The following is a 6,000-nucleotide window of genomic DNA, read 5'->3' as shown; positions in this document are numbered from 1 at the left end:
GGAAGGAACATCCTTATCTCTGAAGGCCCAGGGACACAGAGAAGCATCTGAACAAACAGGTCTTGCTAAATTCCCTTCACTTTATTACAGTTAGATCCTATCCTTTTGCCCTCCAATCCTGTTTTTCTACAACCGTCCACTTTTCGTTAAACTAAGCATAAACATGCATAAGTTTTTCTGTTTTTTTGGCTCTACATTTCTGAAGGCTTCTCATGTCATGGAAAGCTTAGATTAAATTACTTGTATGTCTTTTCTCTTGTTAATCTGTCTTCTGTATATACGGGCCTCAGCAAGAACCTAGCAATGGGTAAGAAGAGGAAATCTTTCCTCCTCTGCAGAATCTATGAGGCATTTCGGTGAGTGTGGGAGAAAGAACAGGAAGAGAGGAGTCTTCAAGGTCTCTGAAGAAAGAATTCTGGGGGAAGAGGAAGCTTCTCTCCCCTCCTCTCTCTAGCTAGGGCCTCCCTGATTCTGCTGTGGCCGTCAGAGTCAGAGCCCCACTTTCCCATGGCTGAAGGGCCACCGCAGCTTCCCAGCCTGCACCCCGGGGAGCTGGTGTCCGGCGTGAGGACCCGCTACCGTGGGAAAAGCGGTTGTGCACCTGTGGACCAAGGGAGGTTTTCAATGCGTGAAACTCCACGTGCTTGGAATTGAATAAGCCTGAACCCCTTAATTCATTTTTAGGACTCATCTTTGATCTGTTTTTAGCATAGTGACCAAGTAATAGACAACTGGTTCACCAGAGCCGGCATGCAAGGTAAGGCAGAAGGAGGCTTCTAGAAAGCAGTGCTACCTACAACTAAGCCATTTCTGGTTGAAAAGACATCATCAGCCAGCAACTTCTCCCCTGGACTTAGGAGGACGGAAGCAAAATGAAGGAAGTGATGGGCTTCGTTCCCTTCTATTCTGAATCAATCAAAATAACAAACCTCACTATAAGGGTTGTGTTTTGAGGACTGAATACTCTGGAGCGCTCAAAAAATCAGCACTGCCGGCAAGAATGGAGCTAAGGAGGGGACATTGAATAGGCTTTTGGCTACTTCTGCTCAGATATCTCTCTTGGACAAGCTGATTAAGGAAAATGGCTTTAAACAGTCTATTTGATAAAACTATTTGTTTACTTGAGGTTTTTTGTTTTTAAGTTAAGTGAAAGTTAACTGATAGGTAGGGTTGCAGGGGCATATTTGGAGGGTCGTGCCCAGCTCTGTGGACAGTGAGAAACTCAACAGCCTGGGCTCCAGATGTGACCGGCTGGCTGGGTTGGTGCCACTGCACAAACAGATGGGCCACAGATGACACACTTAGCAAGTGTTTTCCCGGCCTGGCCCAGGGACCTGGCCCTGGCTTATTGACCTGTTTTCTGCAGCCAGCATAGGAGATGTGCCCAGCAGGTACTGATGTCACAAGTCAATTAATTACATGTACAAATATATTCAAAGTTATTTGCATATTTTATGCTATGTAAATTTAACAATATATTTATAATTTTTTGCTTGTTTTTGCTTTTGTTTTTGAAACAGGATCTCACTCTATTGCCCAGACTACAGTACAGTGGCATCATCATAGCTCACTACAACCTCAAACTTCTGAGCTCAAGGGATTGTTCTACCTCAGCCTCTCTAGTAGCTGAGACTATAGGTGCGCGCCACCTCACCTGGCTAATTTTTCTATTTTTTTTTTTTTTTTTAGAGATAGGGTCTCGCTCTTGCTCAGGCTGGTCTCAAACTCCTGGCCTCAAGCAATCCTCCCACCTTAGCCTCCCAAAGTGCTAGGCTTATAGGCGTGAGCCACGATGCCCAGCCTATAATTTTTTTTTTTTAGAATCAATGTACATGCATCATGCAAAGATGAGTTGACAACTTATTCTCAAAACATAGCTGAAGTGTTTGAAGAAACTGAAATAAGACGTTAGAATGAAGCACATTTGCTTTAAAAGAATGAAACTCCATGTGCTTGGAATTTGAATAAGCCTGAACTTCATAATTCATTTTTCCTGCTTGTCTTTGATCTGCTTTTAGCATCATGATCAATCAACAGACATGTGAGTGACGGTTTAAAGAACTGTTGATGTGGAAGACACAGTGCTAGACTCATTATCTACCTACCAGAACTCCGAGGGAAAGAAACCCACATTCTTTCTAGCTCAGTGTTCAGAAGAAATCCCTTCATCGATTTGTGTTGGTTTTAGCAATTTAGAGTCTATTAAAATGTGGAACGGCATAAGATTGAAACCTCAGAATAAAGACCTGACTATAGTCTTTCTAAAAATTCAAGGATCAGTTCACTAACATGATGTGTCAAAGCTGTAGTCTTCCTAGAAACTGTCTAGAAAACTCTGTCTTCATAGAAACTCTCCAGTGTTTTCCCTCTAAGTGCTTCCTACCGAACAGCAGTACAGGAACAGAGTCGACTGTTTTGTGTCTCCAGTCGCTTTTCCCAAGGAAATCGTGCTGTTGTTATCAAGTGTCTGTTTGTTGTGAAATTCTTACAGCTTATGAAAAAGCTTTTCATTAAGAGAAATGTGTGCCAAGCAAGCATAGCAATAACAGCCACACACACGCGCACACATACACACACACAAATCCTTCAAAAATTCAGAACATTCATGCCTGTGTCAACATGATTTCAGATAAGCACAAACCCAAGAATCCAAACATGGCATTGGCAGAGCCAGTCAACAAAGAGAAAACGTAATTAATTTTCTGCTTGCCCTTAGCTCATTCGCCTCTGTGGGCACTAGATTTTCATGCATTTTTATTATGTAGTCAACCATCACCCCAGTTTGTGTCTACTTGGGCATTTTACTGGGAAATGTAGTTTCTAATTTTTAGAATAAAAAAAAATTCCTTAATTACTAGACTGTGAATGGCAATAAATTAAGGTATAAAAGATCTGTGATATGTAGTTTTTAAAAATCACATTTAGAATCAACAGAATGATTTACTTCAGGCTATCGTGACTTTTTTTACAGCCCCGACATTTATATGAATTATACAACAGGTTCATTCTGATCACAGTTTGCATCACGACTCATGCAGATTTATCGACTCTTAGTAGAGCTGACGGATCAATGCTTTTAAATTTGACTCCAGATACCACGCCACTACTCCTTCACTCACTCCCATTTTAGCAAATATGATTAAAAAATATTCCAGTCTACCATTCATGATGCATTTCAGTGAATTTCTCTGTTATATTCAGTACCAACTTTTAGAAAACAAAAAAAAGTGAATAAATAAAAAGGAATTTATCAGATCGTAGGGAGAAGAAGAGAAAGTTTTTGGACAAACTCTTCCCTTGGATTCGATTACTTGAAAGCACGCAGGGCCCATGAATTTGGTTCCTTCTCCATGTAAAATGGCTGTGCTCATTCCCTGTGCTGTGAACACGTCTGGGCTGTGTGCCCAGGGGTGGCCAGTGACATTTCCTTGTATCAGGCCAAGGCACTGGTGGCATTTGGCCAAAAGAGCCGGGCGGGGCTCTGAGGCCATAGTGCAGGAAACCAAGGGCCTGAACCACAGTGGGTGAGAAGCAGGTAAAACTCCAGAAGCTGAGAGCGGAGCAAGGCAAGAAGGCAGAGTCCAGCCTCATCAGCTGGGAAGCTGGCGAGAGTTCAAGCACTAAACCCAGGGGGGGTCAAAGGACGAGGCCTTTGTTCACTTGATTTCCTCCCCCCAGCTGTGCACCTTCCACTAGGGCACGCTCTCTTCTGTGATTGTTCAAAACCTGCCCCGCTGTTTCACAAAGCACTCCCTGCTGACTAAGCCCTGGCTCTACTCCCTTTCCCTTTTTTTTCTTTTTTTCATACATTTCATATAATTTTTCATATGTTTATTGGCCATGAGTGTGTGTATGAAGGATATATACATATATCTCCATATACATATGTATCTCTCCATATCTCTCTCTCTATATATATATGGGGGGAGAGAATACATTAAGGATACTAAACTCCAGTCTGTTTCATATGTTGCCAGTATTTTCTCCTGATTTGTCAAATATCTGTTGATTTTCCTTTTTTTGTTTCTGTTTTTGTTTTGTTTTGTTTGAGATGGGGTCTTGCTGTGTTGCCCAGACTGGAATGCAGTGGCACGATCATAGTTCACTATAGCCTCAAACTCCTGGGCTTAAGTGATCCTCCTGCCTCACTCAGCCTCCTGAGTAGCTGGGACTAAGGTGCGTACTACCATGCCCGGCTCAGCTTTAAATTTTTTTTAGAGATGGGGTCTTGCTGTGTTGCCCAGGCTGGTCTTAAACCCCTGGCCTCAAGCGATCCTCCTCCCTTGGCCTCCCATAATGCGGGGATATAGGGGTGAGGCACTGTGTCTGGCCTATTCTTCCTTTCTTTGACTTACACTATTTGTCATCTGTAAAAGTCATTTGGGACTGAATCTTATGGTGTCTCTTAACATCTGTGGCATTGCTGTTTCCACATGTCTTGCTTTTGTAAACCAGACTATAAGCTCCTTGAGGTCAGGACCTGATCAACAGTGAGCAAGGCCACACCAGGGACTGTATTTTCAGAGGCCAGGCTTGCTCACCCATGATGGACCCTCCCACCTGGGCTTTGTAAGTTTTCCCAAGTGGAGACAGGATTGCTCCCAGAGTCTCAGGCGAGGGTTGAGTGGTCCCAGCACAGCCTTGTTGGGGGTATGGGCACAAGTTCCTGGTGCTACTTTCTGACTACATACTCTCTTACCATTTTTCTCTCCACTTCTCTTTTAACCATGTTTGTGCAACCTTTTCTAGATTATGGGGAATTCTCTCCTCTTTCTCAAATCTGCAAATACTCCATTGATATATCTCAGTGTTGCCTGGACTCTTGAATCTTGACAAGTCTCTAATCATTCAGTCTTTGGTCTTTTTGACCCACTTTATACAATTCCATGTGGGTCTTTATTATTTATCTCTTTCTGTGCATCATTCCCATTCATGGACCATGTGCTTTTAAGATTGAGTTAGCAGAAGGGCTGTCTCAGTGGGAATTTTAGCACTGTGGGTTCCTCACATCAGAGCTGCTCCACTGGGGACATTACTAGCATTAGGAGGGGTAGTTCTTTAGCATCCTGGCCCCCATCACACACTGAGAACCAGCATTGCTGCCCATGAGGACCATAAGCAACAATGCCCCCGCTGATGTCCAAATAGCCCCAACGGGAGCCATTCTACACCCAGTGGGGTCACCCTTGCTAGACACTGCCTCCCCGCCCCACATCCCAAAACACGCACACACTTCCTCCCTAAAGAGGATTGTTGGTGCCATTATCAATAAATTGTTTCACTTTTGAAAGCTTGTCATATCTTTAAGTCATTCTTCCTTTTAGGGTTTGTTTTGTCTTGCCTTGGAATGAGTATTATACTTACTTTGTTTAGTTTTGTTTTACTTGTTATTGTGGGAAATGCCATATACACAAATAAAGAGAGTGATATAATGAATCCCCATGGATCTATCACCTGGTTTCAACAATTAGCAACTTATAGATAATCCTGTTTTTTCTTTTTCTTTTTTTCCTTTGAAGAGACAGGGTCTTGCTATGTTGCCCAGGCTGGAGTGCAGTGGCTATTCACAGGCATAATCATAGCTCACTGCAGCCTCAAACTCCTGGGCTCAAGTGATCCTCCTGCCTCAGCCGGCTGATGATCCTGTTTTTTCTGCATCCCCACCTAACTACCTTCCACTCCCTTCCTGCTGACACTGGATAGTTTTGAAGATACAGATATTATGCCAGTCATTGTCTATACCTTTTGGATAAACTTTCTGATGTCTTTTTGTTTTTTTATGTCAACAGTAGTTAAAGCAAAACACTTTCTTAAGTCGCTCGGCCCCCACCCTTCCATGTCACCCACTCATTCCTCCTGGTTTGCCAGACTTGAGTCCAGTGTTGTAGCTACCTTCCTTGCTTCCTCCATCTGCTGAGAAAAAAATACCAGGACAAGTCAAGAATGTATCAGATGCTCTGTTTTTAGCAGAAGGAGACTTTCAGCAGCTGTTTGGATTAT

Source organism: Lemur catta, chromosome 16 (genome assembly GCF_020740605.2).
Source record: "Lemur catta isolate mLemCat1 chromosome 16, mLemCat1.pri, whole genome shotgun sequence".
In the NCBI taxonomy this organism is placed as follows: Eukaryota; Metazoa; Chordata; class Mammalia; order Primates; family Lemuridae; genus Lemur; species Lemur catta.
The sequence above is the reverse complement of the archived record's forward strand: the minus strand, read 5'-3'. Positions refer to the sequence as shown.